Source organism: Macaca nemestrina, chromosome 6, assembly GCF_043159975.1.
Source record: "Macaca nemestrina isolate mMacNem1 chromosome 6, mMacNem.hap1, whole genome shotgun sequence".
Taxonomy (NCBI): domain Eukaryota; kingdom Metazoa; phylum Chordata; class Mammalia; order Primates; family Cercopithecidae; genus Macaca; species Macaca nemestrina.
Genome location: NC_092130.1, coordinates 114,406,437 through 114,424,404, shown reverse-complemented (window position 1 = coordinate 114,424,404; position 17,968 = coordinate 114,406,437). Strand labels below are relative to the sequence as shown.

Sequence of the window (17,968 nt, the reverse complement as noted above, 5' to 3'; positions counted from 1 at the left end):
TAGTATTTCCTGTCTTAATAAATGATGCCACCCCCAACTAGATGTCCAAGTCAGAAACCTGAGAGTCAGGCTTAACTCTTTCTGACTTACTCCCAATGTTCCTTCAGTTGCCTGTCAATTAGACTTTCTAACAGGCTCTTGAATCCTTCCACTTCTCTCTATCCTCAGTACCTCTACCCTGGTCTAATCATCTGTCACTTTCTCCTGAACTACAACTACCTCTTGATTTTCTACCTCCAACCTTATCTTCTCTAATCCAGGCTTCACACTCTGGTCTTGGTGAGATTTCTGAGTTTCAAATCTGATTATATGACTGTGTTGCTTTAATTCAGTGACTTCATACCATCCTTTGGATTAAGTCCAAGCTGCTGAATTTAGGAGGCATTATTATACAGTATCTGGTCTTTGCCTTTCTGACAAGTATTATCTCACTCTACTCTTCCCTTTGCTCTCTATCCTTCAGCCCACTCGAGCTTCTTCAATTCCGTTTCTGTATATCATACCAGGCCTTTACACATGTTTTGCTTGTCTCTAACTACCTTCCCCTCCTTCTCTCCTTTCTGCATTCAACTCTTGCATATAGCTAACCTCTCATGCTTTACTTCTCATCTAAATACATCTCCCCCAGGGAGGCCTTCCCTATTTTCTAGACTGGGTTAGAATCGTGTACTATATGTTCTCATAGTTCTTTTTTGTAGTTGTCTTACCACTCTCTGTTATTACATATCTTATTTTAGTGGTTGCTTTTCACTGTGGGCTTGCTGTGGCTTATGCAGCTATTTGCCTTGCATTATAATTCATCCCTTCTTCTTTCAGTAATAAAAACTCTAATTTTTAGCTGGACATATTGCCACATAGCAAATCACTACATTCACTCTTTTCTGTTACAGCTAGGTTGGCTTTAGGGTTAAATTTTGGGCAGTAAGATATATGTTGAGTATGACTTCTGTAATGTATCACTAAAGGGGAAGGGCATTTTCTTCTTTTCCCCTTCCCTTTTCTCCTGCTGGCTAGAATGTGAATGTGCGGCTGGCCTTTTAGTAGCCATCCTGGGTCATGAGGTGGCATTGTAAGGACAGCAGAGTAGTCAGATAGAAGGAGCCTGAATCCCTTATCATTATGGATCTGTCACCATTTGAGCCCTGGAGTCTTGTCCTCCATATCTCCTTTATGTGAGAGAAAAATAAATCTCTCTTAAGTTAGTGTTATGTAGTTACTTCCTTATGTATTTTTACTTGCTGATATAGCTGTTCTTCATATGAGGTTTGTCCTGTGCTTTGATAATTCTGTGCCTTATGAGTAGTTTTGTAAGGAGGCAGAGCTCTCCCCACTGCCTCCCCAAAGGAAGAACTGTGTACTCACTCCTCCAGCTTCCCTTGTAGCCAGGCCATGGACATATGATCTAGACTCAGCCAGTGAGAAGTATCTGCCCCACTTTTGAGTTTATGAATTAGTGATACAAATAAATAAATGGAAGCAGCTGATAATTCTTCCTGGCAGTGGTTTTCTTTGGGTAGTTAGGGGAAGAGGGAAGGACGAGCACTCAAGCTTGAGGCATCACCTGTTGTTTAGTGCCAGTGAGATTAGTGGTGCAAATTGTAGTATCTGTTGCTGCGTGGTGGCTGCCATAAGGTAGGTCTTCACTGAACTAGTTCTGTGGCATCATATTCGATGGTTTCCTTTTTCATTTCATAGCTTCTGAACTGTTTCTTCAGCCTCCCAACAATTCTGTGAGCCATCCAACATCTCCTTTTAGGTTTAAACTAAGCGAACGTTTCTATTGCATGCAGTTAAAATCCCCTACTGACAACATTATCATTGGTCTTCCCTGGCAGAGTGTAAATGCTGTGAGGGCTGTCTTGCTCATCAGTATATCCTCAGTGCCTAGCATCTCGTTATACCCGAACTCAATGCCTGGCACATTAAATAGGTGTTTAGTATGTTCTCTTTTGTAAAAAATAAATTAGGAATCCATGCCTCCAACCTGAACTTTCTTACCTGCTCTAGCATTTTTGCTTCTAGCTCCATTCATCTACTCATACTGCTTCTGATAAGATTACTACTGGTAACCTGTTTGCTGAATTCAGTGAATATTTTTCACAACTCGATTAACTTCTTTAAAGCTTTGATAATGCTATTTCTTCCTTGTTCTCATTTTACCATTCACACTGTTTTGTTTTTTAGATTTCTGGAACTATTCCTCATTATCTGTCAGCTCTCACATCTTTATGTTCCTCCAGAATTCTTTCTTCAGCTCACCCATCCCTGTGGCTTCAGTTGCTGTATATGATGATGATTTTCAGACCTTATCTCCACCCAGACCTCTCTCTTGAGCTTTAAATCAGTGTATCCAACTGCCTACTCGGTATTTCCACCAAGATCTTCTACAAAACTCTCAAATTCAACATTTTTTACATGTTTAAAACTAAATGAATTTTGTTGTTTCTTCCCCACAGACAGATATTGAAAATATAGCTATTACCTAAATCATTTGGCTTACTCTAATTTTCAGCCAATTCATTGAAATTAAGTAAATATACCTGTGTAAATTCACAATTAAAATTTATTGTAATTTTTTCCTTTTCCAAACTAGTAGTTTATGATTTTTTAATTAGTGTACAATTAAAACTGTTTATAATTTCCAAAATTCTGCTTAGTGTCAAGACTTTACTATTGAATATGGACATGTTGAATAATAATATATATTAGTATTGCATGTTGAGTAAATGTAAATTGTAGAATACATTTGGATCTATATTTCTCTACTTTGAAAAATTATTTAATTAAATTTTAAACAATTGTGTTATTTTTGTTTAATAGAGTTTTTAGCTTTTTCCAAGTAGAATGAGTATTTTAGCTTTCAGAAAAATATAAAATATTTTACAAAGAAATGGGGCGCCGGGCGCGGTGGCTCAAGCCTGTAATCCCAGCACTTTGGGAGGCCGAGACAGGCGGATCACGAGGTCAGGAGATCGAGACCATCCTGGCTAACACGGTGAAACCCCGTCTCTATTAAAAAATACAAAAAACTAGCCGGGCGAGGTGGCGGCGCCTGTAGTCCCAGCTACTCGGGAGGCTGAGGCAGGAGAATGGCGGGAACCCGGGAGGCGGAGCTTGCAGTGAGCTGAGATCCGGCCACTGCACTCCAGCCCGGGCAGCAGAGCGAGACTCCGTCTCAAAAAAAAAAAAAAAAAAAGAAATGGGGCATAGTAAATGAAAAAAGTAGTCAAAGTCACATTTATTTCTTCTATAATAGTTTCACCTGTAATCTCATTTATTCACTTCGACATTTTCAATTAATTGTTTTGAAAATTGTAACAATAATTTAATCAAATTTGTATCTTGCTTGAACTCTCTAAGTAGCAATTGTGTGAATAGCATGACAGGGCAATTTCAGTTAAAAACTTCTCCAATAGCTTGGTTACCTTGGAATAAAAAAAAATTATCTTCATATTGGGGTACTATTAAGCCACATAAACAAATAAAAATGATTGTTTGTGTTGCAAGCATTCAAACAGAGAAGTTGAGAAAATTATTGAAATTTGGAGAGTAGCTTTTAAAAAAAATGTAATCTGCCCCAGGAAACAACTGATAAATAAAAAATATATTAGTACAATTTTGTTCATTTGAAACCCTCAAGCGTAATTAAATTTTTTTTTCAACACTTAATTTATGGAAGAGCAATTATTTCTTCTGGACTTCAATTTTGTTTAATGTCTTTTGTTCAAAGGTACATAAAAAGAAAATTTTTCCCTTTATAATAATTTCTTTCAACTCTCTTAAAGTATTTTAAGATTTTTTCTGTATTATATTGATTTAATGCTCTGTGCCTTATTTGGATTATATTAAAGCTAATGGATTTATTTCTAACTAGTTATTCTTTTTTATTGGACATCTGCCTGAATGTTTGAATATTTTGAATAAAGCCAGTTTTAAAAAATTCATTGTTCTGAATTATATAATATTGAATGTGCTTCTCTAGTCATGTGTTCTCTGTACTGTTGCTTGTGCATCACTGGAGACTCAGCCAAGATATCTTTTGGTGCTGATGTTCCAAAGTTTATCTCCTTTTTTTTGTTTTTTTTTTTTGGTAGAGTTAGGAATTCCTAGTTTAGGTGAAAAAGAATGAGTGAAAATAAAATAAGCATTCAACATAGTAGTTTAGAGAAAACAAAGATAGAAATTTGGAAATATATTAGGAAATTCCTGAGAAGTAATTTATGTGTAGGTCATGTGCAAAGCACCTTTATAGACATGCTAACTTATGTACCTGACCTTGGGGTAATTCCTACTGGAGATTATTGAATTTGATTGTAGGTATGGTACCATGGGAAATACATATTTAATCTTTGTCTCCAGTTTCTGGCACACAACTCTTAAAACCCTTGGAATCTCTGTAGTGATGAGAGTGTTTCTTGTATGCTCATGAGATGGCTGGTGGCAGGTGTCCCCTAGATACTTTAAGAATGGGACTGGTCCCCAGAAAGACCATGACATGATTAAGAAGGTGGAGATTTACAGCCTTACTCCGTCAATCTCTGGAGAGGGGAGAGGGGCTGGACGTTGAGCTAATCACCAAGGCCAGTGATTTAAGCAATCATACCTATTTAATGAGACCTCTGTGAAAACCCCTAAATGGCAAAGTTTGGAGAGCTTTCAGGTTTTGACAACAGCCACAAGTTGGTGAACACATCTACGTGCCAGGAGAGTGGCACACCTCAGCTCCATGGGGACAGAAGTTCTTGTGCTTGGAACCTTTCCAGATTTCACCCTATATACCTCTTCATCTGGCTGTTAATTTGTATCCTTTATTATAAGTAGGTGATAGTGAATAAATTGTCTTCCTGAGTTCTGTGAACTGTGCTAGGAAATTGTCAGACTTGAGGAGGGAGTCCTGGGAACCCCTAATTTATAGCTGGTTGGTCAGAAGTACAGATGGCAACCTGGGACTTGTAACCTGTATCTGAAGTACCAATAGTCTTGGGACTTAACCTATGGGGTCTGCACTAACTCCTAGGACTTAGTGTCAAAATTGAATTAAATTGAATTTTAGGACACCCAGGTGGTTTCTGGAGAGTTGAAGAATTGGTTGGTGTGAAGAAAATCCCCACATATTTGATTTCAGAAATGTTGTAAGTAAAAATAGAGTAGGCCATTCTAACATTTTTGTTTTGGCATAATTGTTACCCTTATTTGCAGCTTTATTTTGAAACACTAAGGCTGATAGACTTTCTATTATTGTTAATTATCCATATAACAGATCTTTGGTTTTATAAGTTTTAGAAAGATGTTAAACTCTAACTATACATAGGGAGAAGAGAACATCTTTTGCATATGTTTAATATTTATTCAACACCTATGATATAGACATTAAATAAGAATGCAGAATTTTTGTTTCTCCTTTTTCTTGTTTATTACTTCTTGAGACTAAATTGAAGTCAAAGAACCATCACAAGCAAGGCTGACTTTTGGGACATTGGCTTTGTTTTGAGGTAGGCATGCTTAGGCACGAACTCCTGTTAACTCTGAAAGTAGGTCATATCTAATGGTAGAGTCTTTTAAAAATTTCAGTGACTAAAACAATATATATACTTATCTGACACACTATTTTTAATTACTTTTAAATGTTACTAAATATAACACCTGATTTTTAAAATTAATTTTTAAAGTTTTTCAGACAGGGTCTTGCTCTGTTGTCTAGGCTGGAGCACAGTAGCATGATCTTGGCTCACTGCAACCTCTGCCTCCTGGATTCAAGCAATACTCCTGCCTCAGCCTCCTGAGTAGCAGGGACTACAGGTGCACGCCACCACACCCAGCTAATTTTTGTATTTTTAGTAGAGACGGAGTTTCACTAAGTTGGCCAGGCTGGTCTTGAACTCCTGACCTCAAGTTATCCTCTCGCCTCGGCCTCCCAAAGTGCTGGGATTACAGGCCGGAGCCACCTCACCCAGCCCAATTTCTTATATTTTTGTATTTAATATGAAAGTCTTGAAAATGTAATGATGTTGAAATATTTCTGGATGTCCTTTAGTGCTAAGAAATCTTTCCACATTAGTGCACAGAAAATTCTGCATGTCAGAATAGCAATCAGTACTATAAATTTCCAAGTTTCTATTTAAAAAATGTTTCAAAAATCTAAAGCAGAAAGGTTAAAAACCAACAACAAAAATCATTATGGATTATATATAGTTTTCTTGCCCTGTCTTATAGTGGTGATTATGGATTATATTTTAAGAATTAAATCGGCTAACAGATTTCTGTTTTAAAAAAGACTTAAGGCTGGGTGCGGTGGCTCACGCCTGTAATCCCAGCAATTTGAGAGGCTGAGGCGGGCGGATCACAAGGTCGAGATTGAGACCATCCTAGCCAATATGGTGAAACCCTGTCTCTACTAAAAATACAAAAATTAACTGGGTTTAGTGGTGCATGCCTTCAATTCCAGCTACTTGGGAGGCTGAGGCAGGAGAACCACTTCAATCCAGGAGATAGAGGTTGCAGTGAGCCGAGATCAGGCCACTGCACTCCAGCTTTGCGACAAAGCGAGACTCCATCTAAAAAAAAAAAAAAAAATTTACACAGAGGTAAAATGATTCACCTTTGGGATTTAAAAGTTTTATAGACATGTATATATTTGGCACCCTTTTTATATAAAATTTAAAAAGGACAAAAGGCAGCAGAGGAAGGGAGTGGTATGTTATGTAAGATGGAAAAGCAAAAGACTGAAATTACAAAACTGTATATTGGGGGACATAAGGCTAGTTTCAGAGAAATCCTGTTGGATGATTGCTTTCATTGTATGCATATTGAAATTATAGTAGTGGCATTTCTGGTAGGTGGCAGCCATGTAGCATGAAAGCTGGTAAATAACTATGTGGTTGGAAAACTATGAGATAACTGTCAGTAGGGTATTTGACACTTTCTTCTTTTTTCACTAATTATGCCTTTTACCACACTAATATATTGTCTTGACAGAGTATATTTCTTAAGGTGGAGATAAATGCTTGAGTACTTACTATGCTGTCCTCCGCTATCGTGGTAGGAGTCTGTGGAACAGTTCTCTCCCCAAAGCCTGAGGATTCCAGATCAAATGCCTCTGTTTTTTAATCATCTGAATGTTATGTAAAGTGGTCAAAGCTTGCAGTTTTAGGCATCAACGTGGCTTATAAATCTTGATAATAATTGAGTCTCAGTTTAAAGGATTGGTAGGTTGTTTGTGCCTGTGTAACCTTGAGCTTTCATTGTACCCTTGATGTATCTGGGATATCCAGCACCTGCTGCCTGGCCACCCTTGGTGAGATCAGGCCTATCCCAAAGAAAGTAGTCATCCTTAGTATTCTCAGGGGATTGGTTCCAGGTTTCACAAGGATTCCAAAATCTGAGGATGCTCAAGTCCCTTACTAAACTCATTTTCTCTGCTTCAGTTTTAAATTAGGAACTCAACATTTGCCTCAAATCAAAAGCATATTCCTTTCTCTACTTTTCACTCTTGCTTTTTTCTATTCGAATGAGATAGGGGTAGGCATCAAACAGCCTACAATAGATAGTAAGTTCTAAAATAATTGATTATGTCCTAATAAGATGATTTTGGAATAAGATAAATTCATACTGATGTTATGTTGGCAGTGTATATTAGGGCAAAATAAACACGTCAGATTCAGAGAATTAAGTATGGGAGTCCTCTCTATATTAACCTAAATTTAAAAATCTTGTAGAAGCTTTGAACTAAAATGTAAACAAATAGATTATTGATTCGGATTTTCTTTGGGCACACTGGTTTTTTCTAAATTAATTGATTTTTGCTAAATTAGATAACTTTGTAGAATGTTTGAGACAAAAAAATGAATGTATAATTTTATGTGAAATTTCATTATGTAAAATTTCAGAAAGCAATAGTATGGGTTTTCAATGGTGTAGTGGAGCCAGCTTACACCAGCCTGTTGGAACTGATTGGAAACTTTGTAAACTAGTTATTAAATATAAACATTAGTAAAAATTGAATTAGCTGTGCAGGGTGGTATGGGCCTATAGCCTCAACTCTGTGAAACATAGAGGCAAGAGTGGAGGATTGCTTGAGCCCAGGAGTTTGAGGTTAGTCTGGGCAACACAGAGGAGACCCTGTCTCTTTGTGTTTATTTATTTATATATATATTTTTTGTGATAGAGTCTCACTGTGTCACCCAGGCTGGAATACAGTGGCACGACTTCGGCTCACTGCAACCTCCACCTCCGAGGTTCAAGAGATTCTTGTGCCTCAGCCTCCCAAGTAACTGGGATTACAGGCATGCATCACTACACCCAGCTAATTTTTTTGAATTTTTAGTAGAGATGGGGTTTTGCCATGTTGGCCAGGCTGATCTTGAACTCCTGACCTCAGGTGATTCGCCCACCTCGGCCTCCCAAAGTGCTGGGAGCCACTGCGTCCTCATACTAGCTTATTTAATTATAAGTACATTCAAAGGTAGTAAATACTCAAAACTCAGTACTTTCTGATTAGCTTACTACATTTTACTATTATATATACTCTTGAGGTTATTTATGCCTATCATATTTATATGGTAAAATAATATATAATGGCTGGCTACTGGGTATGTCACTCCACATTTAGTGACGTCATATTAGAACTTGAACTTGGCCATAAAAGAGTATTTATTTAAGCCACAGAAATAGGCAAATGCTACAAATCAGGGCTTAATTTATTCTTTTGTTGATTGTGTTTAAGGAAGTGATAGAGAAAATGTATATCGTGTCTATAGCCATTATATTCTGAATAGCACAAAAATTAAGGAAACAGTCTTTCAATATTCAAGTAAGTTTAATCCAATCAGTATTTATGTTGGAACTGTGCCCAGAAGATTATTAAACATTTGTCATTATACCACTGGTTTAAGTTCATCAAACTTTATTAATTTTTTAATTAACAAATTAGAATTTAACATAAGTATTTTAAGTTTAAGCTATACAAATGGCAATAAAATGTATTTTTATTTATTCAATACCAGTTTACCACTTAGAACATGAGATGTATTTATGCATTTATAATGAAAGCTAGTTTGTAGTGTTCTTAAATTTGTATATCCTCATTCACCTCTATATAGAGGTTCCCTAAGTGACTGATCAAAGTAATGGAAACTTTTGAAACAGTGACAACAAAACAATTTTATACCAGCGATTCTGATTCCGTAGGCTTATGGATGGTCTAAGAGCCTGCATTTTATTGCATATCTTATATGGATGTTATTAGAATACCATTAACAATATAGTAAAAACCTTTTTAGTTCCTCACTAAGAAAATTTTTTTAAATATCAATATGCACACACAAAAAATAAGTCTTAGGATTTGTTTTCTTGTACTGACTGTCATTTTAGAGTTCTATTACGTTATGTGGGTAGTTCTCATTCTCTTTAAAAGCCTATATTTCCTTATCTGTAAAATAAAGACATTATGCTAGATAATCTTTGAGGTAGAAATGATGATGGATCAAAACGTTACCTTTCATTCATAGGGATTAATTTTTAGTGCTGCTTCTGAATCCACTGAGTATCTTATCCCACAGAGAAAACTGAAGGACTGTAATTTTTTTTTCACTTGTTTCTGTAGTTGTATTATGGGGGTAACAATAGTACCCATCATCATAGCGTTATTTTGGAGATTAGGCAAGTAAACCTGTTAGTGTTTAGAAGAATGTCTGGCACATAGTAAGTGCTGTATAAGTATTAGCTGCTATTCTATCTTCTTCTTCTTTTCCCCCTTCTCTCCTTTTCCCTCTCTTCACTCCCCTCCCTCATTTTACTCTTCCCCTTTCCTTGGAGGATTGATGCTAAACTATAACTTTTTTTCTTCTGTACAAGTAGAGTATTAATAAATATTCTTTTAAAAAATGCAATGCACTTCAATAAGTTCATAACAAGTTAAGAAAATTTTTAAGTTTCTTAGAAAGACTACTTTTTTTTTTCCCAGCAACAAGGCAATTTAATGTAGCTAAAATACCCTCCTTGTATAAAATACCCAGTAGTGCTGGATAAAATGTAAATTAAAAAAAAAAATCCAGCTGTGAGCTTTCGAGACAATAAGGAATATATCTGGTTTTTAAAAAATGAATGATTTTTACGTATATTCTTATAAATGAGATGGGCCTTACCTTTTTCTTGTACTGGCCTCTTCTGATTTTTGGTATCAGATTATATTTGCCTCTTAAAAAGAACTGAATCATTTCCTTCTTTTTTTCCATTCTCTGGAACGGATTGTGTAAAACAGAGGTTAGATGTTCCTAAGTGTCCTGGAAAATTTAACGGTTAGATTTTCTGGTCTTGGTGGTGTTTTTTACAGAAAGATTTTTGACTACAAATTCAATGTCTTTAATAGTAGCAGATTCTATTTAGTTTTTCTAATTCTTCTTTCATCCATTTTGATAATATATGTATTTTGGAAAATTATACTGTTTCAGTTTTCAAGTTTATTTGCATAACATTATTTATTGCATTCTCTTATGCTTTTTACATGTATTTATAAATTCCTATCACTGCCTTTTAAAACTTGACCAATTAATAAGACGTTTGTCTATAATTCTTTTCAAAGAACCAGCTTTTAATTACATCGTTTTTTATTTTGTTTCACTAAGCAATAGTTGTCCTCTTTTATCTCATATATTCTACTTTGTCTGTTTCCTTCTCCCACCAACCCCCACTGGTATTATTTTTCTGAATACTTGAATTGAATTTTAGATAATCAATTTTCAGTTTTTTTGTTTTCTGTTATAAACACTTAGGGCTGTATATTTTACTATAAATTATAATTTAGATGCATCTCTGAATATTTGATACATTTATGCTATGCTTGTCTGATAAGTTTTAATTATCTTATAATTTCCATTCTGTCTTCTTTGACCCATAAATTAATTTGAACTGTGTGGGTTTTGTGTGTGTATGTGTTTGTTTAAGAGACAAGGTCTCGCTGTGTTGCCCTGGCAGGCCTCCAACTCCAGGGCTTAAGCAGTCCTCCTACTTCAACCTCCTGAGTTGCTGGGAGTATGATCTTTGTTTTTTGTGTTTGTTTTTTTTTTTTGAGACAGAGTCTCGTTCTGTTGCCCAGGCTGGAGTGCAGTGGCGCAATCTCTGCTCAGTGCTCACTGCAACCTCTGCCTCCTGGATTCAAGCGATTCTCCTGCCTCAGCCTCCTGAGTAGCTGGGATTTCAGGTGCGTACCACCACACCCAGCTAATTTTTGTATTTTTAGTAAAGATGGGGTTTCACCATATTGGTCAGGCTGGTCTCAAACTCCTGACCTCATGATCCGCCTCGGCCTCGCAGAGTGCTGGAATTACAGGCATGAGCCACCGTGGTGCAGCCCTTTTTTTTTTTCTTTTTAAAAAAGTTTCCAAATATGTTAGGAAACTTGATCTGGTGCTACTCTTATTACTGGTTTCTCATTTCTAACTTTGTGGCATAGTATTAATTTCCTGTTGCTGCTATCAGAAATTACTGCAAATTTAGTGGCTTAAAACAACACAGATTTATTATCTTACAATTCTAGAGGTCAGATAGCCAAAATTAGTCCCTCTGGGATAAAATCAAGTTATTGACAGGGCTGTGTTTCTTCTTGAGGATCTAGAAGATAATCTGTTTTTCCCCCCTTTCTAGCTTCTAGAGCCTACTTGCATTCCTTGGCTTGTGATCCTTTTGTCCATCTTCAGATAGCTCTGTTGCTGACTCTCAGACCTCTGCTCTGCCCTCACATTTCCTGTAACTCTGACCCTTCTGTCTCCTTCTATAAGGACTCTTGTGATTACATTGAGTCCACCCAGGTAATTCAGGATGATTTCTTCATCTCAAGGCACTTAATTTGGTCACATATACAAAGTCATTTTTGCCATGTAAGGTAACAGTCACAGGTTCCAGGAATTAGTACATAGACATCTTTAGGAGGCCCTTATTCTGTCTATTCACATTATTCATATTGTTTTCCTTACCCCATCTTTCCCACTCCACTGTTTTGGATGTTATACATTCTTTTTCTTTTCCTCGGTATTGATATTATTTATATGTTTAACAGTATTTAATAGTATACCTTTTTACCTTTGCATACCATGCTCATTTGTACTTTCCTTGCTTGTATTGTTTAGCATTTTAGTTTCCCTTTGTTTCTAAATGCCTTCTGCATTAGTCAGTCTTCTCTAGAGAAACAGAACCAACAAGTGAGAGTGAGATTTATTTTAAGGAATTGTGATTGTGGAAGCTTGGTAAGTCCACAATCTGCAAGATAGGCTGGCGGGTAAGAGACCCAGGGAAAAATTGTGATTCTAAAGACATTATGTTGGCAAAATTCCTTCTTGTTCAGAAGAGGTTGTCCTGTCTTTGTTCTCTTATGGCCTTCAACTGGTTAGATGAAGCCTATTCACATTATGGAGGTTAATCTGCTTTACTCAAAGTCTACTAATTAAAATGTCAACCTCATCTAGAAAACACCTTTACAGAAACATCTGAATAACGTTTGGCCAGGAATCTGGGTACCATGACCCAACCAAATTGACAAAAATGTTAACTATGACTCTTTCCAAGTTACTTAGTTTATCTGTTACTGTTATTATCAGTATTTTGTACTTATTTAACTTTCTAATGTGTTTACCAATATCTTTTCTCCTAATGTATTCTTGCATTCCATTCTCCTTTCTTTACACATATATTTCCCAAGAGACTGGGGGAAATAAATTCTCAGTTTTTATTTGTCTGAGAATGTCTGTTTTCCTCTGAGACCTGAATGGTGGTTTAATGGGGTATAGAATTCTTGGCTAACGCTTATATTTCCTTAGCTCTTTCAGGACATTATTCTGTTGTTTTCTAGCATTTGTTCTTGCATATGAGACATCTACCTTTATTATCGTTTCTTTGTAGATAATCTGACCTATCCTTTGCTGGTTGTTTTTAAGATCCTTTCTTTACCCTTAGTGTTTTTGTTGGTGGTGGGTTTTTTTGTTTGTTTGTTTGTTTTGAGACGGAGTCTTGCTCTGTGGCCAAGGCTGGAGTGCAGTGGCGTGATCTCAGCTCACTGCAACCTCTGCCTCCCAGGTTCAAGCGATTCTTCTGCCTCAGCCTCCAAAGTAGCTGGGATTACAGGTGCATGCCACCATACCCGGCTAACTTTTGTATTTTTAGTAAAGACAGAGTTTTGCCATATTGGCCAGGCTGGTGTTGAACTCCTCACCTCAGGTGATCTGCCTGCCTCGGCCTCCCAAAGTGCTAGGATTATAGGCGTGAGCCACCACGCCCGGCCTGCCTTTAGTGTGTTACATTTTCACTGTACTTTATTTAGGTATGAGTTTCTTTTCTTTTTCTGTACTTTATTTAGGTATGAGTTTCTTTATCTTTTCTTTTTATTCTGATTTTTGTTTCTCCTGGACCTGGGAAGGGATTCATGTGGCTCATCAGCTTTGGAAAATGTCAGCCACTGTCTTTTCAAATATATGTTCCCCGCTTCTTCTGTCATTTCCTTCTAGAATGCCTAATAAAGATATAGATTGTATTCTGTCCTCCATATCCACTATTCTAATCTGCCATTCCTTGAGGTTTTCTTTTTCTTCAGTGAATTTTTTAAAATTGAATTTCTCTTTGGTTCTTTTAAAAATATTTTAGTTATTTTTTTGTATGACCAGTGTTGTCATTGTGGCTTTTCTCTATTTGAAAAATCATTCTAAACATTTTTACTGGTTTAGTCATTTTCAGATTCTATTTATAGTTTTAGATTATTTTATTTGTAGTATTTGAAGGGTAATTTGCCTATTTATTACATCAGCTAAAACTTTCTCCTCGTAATGGTTTCTTCAAGTTATAATTTCTTATTATGAGCTAATCTTTACTAGGGACTATGTATTCTATGGAAGTCCAGTATAGTATATGAGTATCCTTGTGGGACTATTTACATTTATATCTTTTGGTCCTTAAAAATTTCAAGGGTCCAGTCAGATTTTATATTACTTTTAAATTTTACACCATGCAATTATGTAAATTTAAAACCCTCACATACGTAGGATACTCTTCTAGAGTTTTTTATGTTTTGCTGGTGACTGTTTTCCCTGGCTTCAAATTAATGTCTGGCTTCTTTCCTCTTTCTCAGAGTTCATGGGCCACTGTTTTTCTAGTTACTTTTTCATGAGTAGCACCCTTCTTTGATTCTGTGAGCTTTAGGTGGATGCTCAGTTCTTGATCCCCCACCTCACATCAGCTATGGGTATGTTTTCACTCCTGACAAGCGATTTAAAGGTGTATGTCCAAGCACTTAGTCCTTAAAGCCTAGAGCTGAGTTTGAAACCCCGTGGATTGCTACAGTATCTGTTTAAGCTTATGGCTCTGGCTTTGACTTCTATTTGTTTCCAGCACTTGAGGAATTTTTAAATTATTTTTAGCAATATGTTATTTTGAAAGTATTTTATCCAGTATATATCTATGTTTGGAGCAGGAAAGAAGCCCTTACATATTGGCTTGGACTATACCATGTTATAAGAATTTTCTGTATTTTTTAACATTAATATAATTTGATTGAATCTTAATTTCTTTCTATTTTAAGGATATTGGTTGATTCTCTATATTAATAGATTTTTAAAAATTCTGTTTTGGGATTATTTTAACTTTTCTTTTTCCTCCAGTGTGTTTTTCAAACATTTTTTGTTTTGCATGTATCTGGTACCTAATAAAATTCAGTAAATGTTTTCTAAGTGAAAATAAGTCAAATGTTTAGTTTGTGCCAAAGGGTGTTCTAGGTAATTTTAATAAGATTGTTTGTTTTAGGACTCAAATATGTTAAGTTAGACCGATAGACCCTACCAAATTATAAAATGATAATAATAATAATAATAATAGCTTCAAATAATTATAAGACACTTCATTTTCATTCTAACCCTCCTGTATGTAGTATTATTATCACTGTTTTACTGTTGAGATAATTGAGAAATAGAGAAAGTAACTTGTCCCAAATCACATAGTTACCACATGGCAGAGCTGTATTTAAACTAAGTCTGGCTCCAGGGGCTTGTATTCTTAATCATTATACTGTAACTTTTATATCCTGTTGAGAGATATCCTTGATTATCGTTATACCTCTGCTTAAAATATTTTCCCACTGCTTTCTGGATAATGTTTAAATAAATACTTTATTATTTAAAAAATAAATGTTTAGATAAGTATTTAAATATTCTAGCCTACCTTATTCTACCATACTACATATCAGCCCTGTTCTCTGTTTCCAATTGCTAACAGTTTTCTGAAGGCCCTCTGCTATTTCATGCTTCCATGTGTTTAATTGTATTCTCCCCTCTGCCTAGAATGTCTTTCCTTCTGCTTCTCTCCTGGCTAACTCCTATACATCCTTAGAAACTACAGCTCTTTTTGAAAGCTTCCATAACTGCTTATTAGTATAGCTGTCCCTCTCTTCAGTGTTCCCCTAAATTTGTCCTCCCTTAATGTACCAGCTTATAGCATTTATTTTATTATGTTTTAATATTTTTTTTTCTTTTTGCCTCTTAACTAAACTGCCTTCTCTGAGGTAAAGGACTGTATTCTGCACATCTCCGTAACCCCATGACCTGGTAAACATTACCTGGCACATAGGAGATGTTCAATATATATTTATTGAATGAATTGATAATTGTGATTTCATTACTTGTTTTACAGACCATCCATAAGATTTGTCTACTGCACTGTCTTGTTGAATTTTTAAATAGGACTATGAATTATTTTGTTAGTAACATTAATAAAAGATGTTTATAAAAACAAGTTACTGTCTTGGAATACAAGTTACTTAATGAATTTCTTAAGATATCTTTTTTAAACATATAACATTTTTGCTTATTTAGTTGCAAAACAATGTGGTTTCCATAATAGTGTGTTATTTAAAAGCAGTTCTGTTTAGCTATTTAGTTGAAAATGATTCTTTGGTGAAAAATTAACTCAGTAAGTTTGTGTTAAGAGGAATGCCTGCTCTGTTTTGATTCTTTGTTTTAATATTTTTACTCTTGGCAATATTTAATGAAAATGTGTCTCATTAACCTTGAAGTTACTAGTCATTATCTTGTGACTGCTTTTGATTTATTTACTGTCTTGACTTCATATATAGAAAACACTAATTTTATCAAAGCTCATTGCATTATTTACCAAATTACAAAATAAATAAGTAAATAAATAAAGATGATCACATAGAAAAAAGTCTTGGGGTGAAAAATTATTTTTAAAACATATATTAATGGCTTTTATATGTTCATTTCCTTATATAAAAAATTTAATTGTTCAATTGGGGGCAGATGTTTTATATCATGGCTTTTTAAAAAAGTTAACTCTTTAAATGGAATGAAGGAATAGGAGAAAATTACTTGTTTGAGCCTTATAGGAAGTATATCTGAGATAGCACTATTTTACTGCTGCTGAAATTCAAACATGAGGAAATTGCAGAAATTTACAATTCAATGTGTGTTTCATCAGGGAGAAATCCACAGATTGTTTTGACACTCAGTTAGAAATTCAGCATGAAGATGGACGTCTCATGAAATTTGCAGCTGCTGATTGAATTTATATTTCCATAAAGGCCATCAACAGTAGCAGCCTGCAGGGGAAGAGGGGGGAGAAATGACAAAAATCGTGAGGCTAGCATTTTTCCTCAGCGTTATAGTCGCAAATTACTGGTAATAAGGGTTTATACTGACCAGGATTAAAGAAAAATATAGACAGCCAGAGGGAAGGACTTCTCAGTTTAATTGATTTTAACTAAATATGTCCACATTTGATATCTAAATATGTGTTTAGTCATCTGTAGAAAATCTAATATGTATGTAAAAATCAGTTTATCTTTTACTATTTAAACAGAAAGAATAAGGTAGCTCTTGAAGTTAAAAACGGTTGTATTTTACAGGTTATTTTCATAAGAGTCTTTCAAGATAGAAGATGAGTATTGTAGGAATATAGTACGGGCTTGTTTTCTATGTCATTGAAATAATTATTTCATGTTCTTGCAAGTAACCTACAGTTGATGTTTTTGAGAATAACAATTATTATTTTAAAATATGTTTTAAAAATTTTTTGAATGGATATCCAAATAATAGTCACAGAGAACAAGTTGCCTTTTCAAGGAAATTATTTCATTTTCAAGTGTGGTGGGTTTTTTTTTTTCTTTTTTGCAAAATGTACAAAAAGTTATTTCTTTTGTTTAATGCGTATCTTGTGGCGATTTCATATTATACACGATTTTAAAATATTCATGGATTGTAGGTGAACTGAAGGACTTAGGAGTGTGTTCATTGTTCCTGCAGAGTTCTTTGTCTCTGTTGACAGTGTGTACTTTAACCATAACAGGATGCCCTCAGATAGCTTTATTTGAAAATTAGAATTTTCACAACTATATGTAAAAATATTATCCTTATTAAGAAAAAATTTTATGTAATTTAATATTAGATAGTCTATAAAAAGTGAGAACATTACCCAGAAAACATATAAATAAGTGTTGGTCTTTATCTTTTTACATACTCAATTAAGAGTTTAGGAACATAGTGCAACTGATTACAATTGTTTTGTTATGTTTAATTATATTTGAGAACATCTAATTTATAAACTATTCTAATTGGAAAAGAGGAGTGTATATTTCTGCTACCTGTGCTTAAAAGGTACACGTGGACATTTTTTTTGAGTTTTAGAATTTTCTTTAGGTGTTAAATAAGCATAATCAGGCTAGATGACAAGAATGTCATCTAGGAGTCTATAAATGCTTGCTTTTTCAACATCACTTCCTATTGTTTTACTTTCTATATGTTAATACCAAAATCTAACAGTTAAATATGTTTTAACTTTTTATACACCAGTTTAAAAAACAAAGCAAAACTATTTTGTAGGAGAAGTACCACTGTGTCCAACAGATAAAGTTTATAAATATTTGGAAAAACTATTTTCTCATTTGTACTTTCCTTTCACAACATTATTCAGGCATACACAC

General features: G+C 35.0%; 1 protein-coding gene across 6 annotated transcripts in view; it reads left to right on the top strand.

Annotated features, from left to right (window-relative positions):
* Positions 1–17,968, top strand: part of LOC105499446 (NADH:ubiquinone oxidoreductase complex assembly factor 2) — a 235,361-nt gene that overhangs the window by 51,237 nt on the left and 166,156 nt on the right. The gene's annotated exons all lie outside the window — the stretch shown is intronic.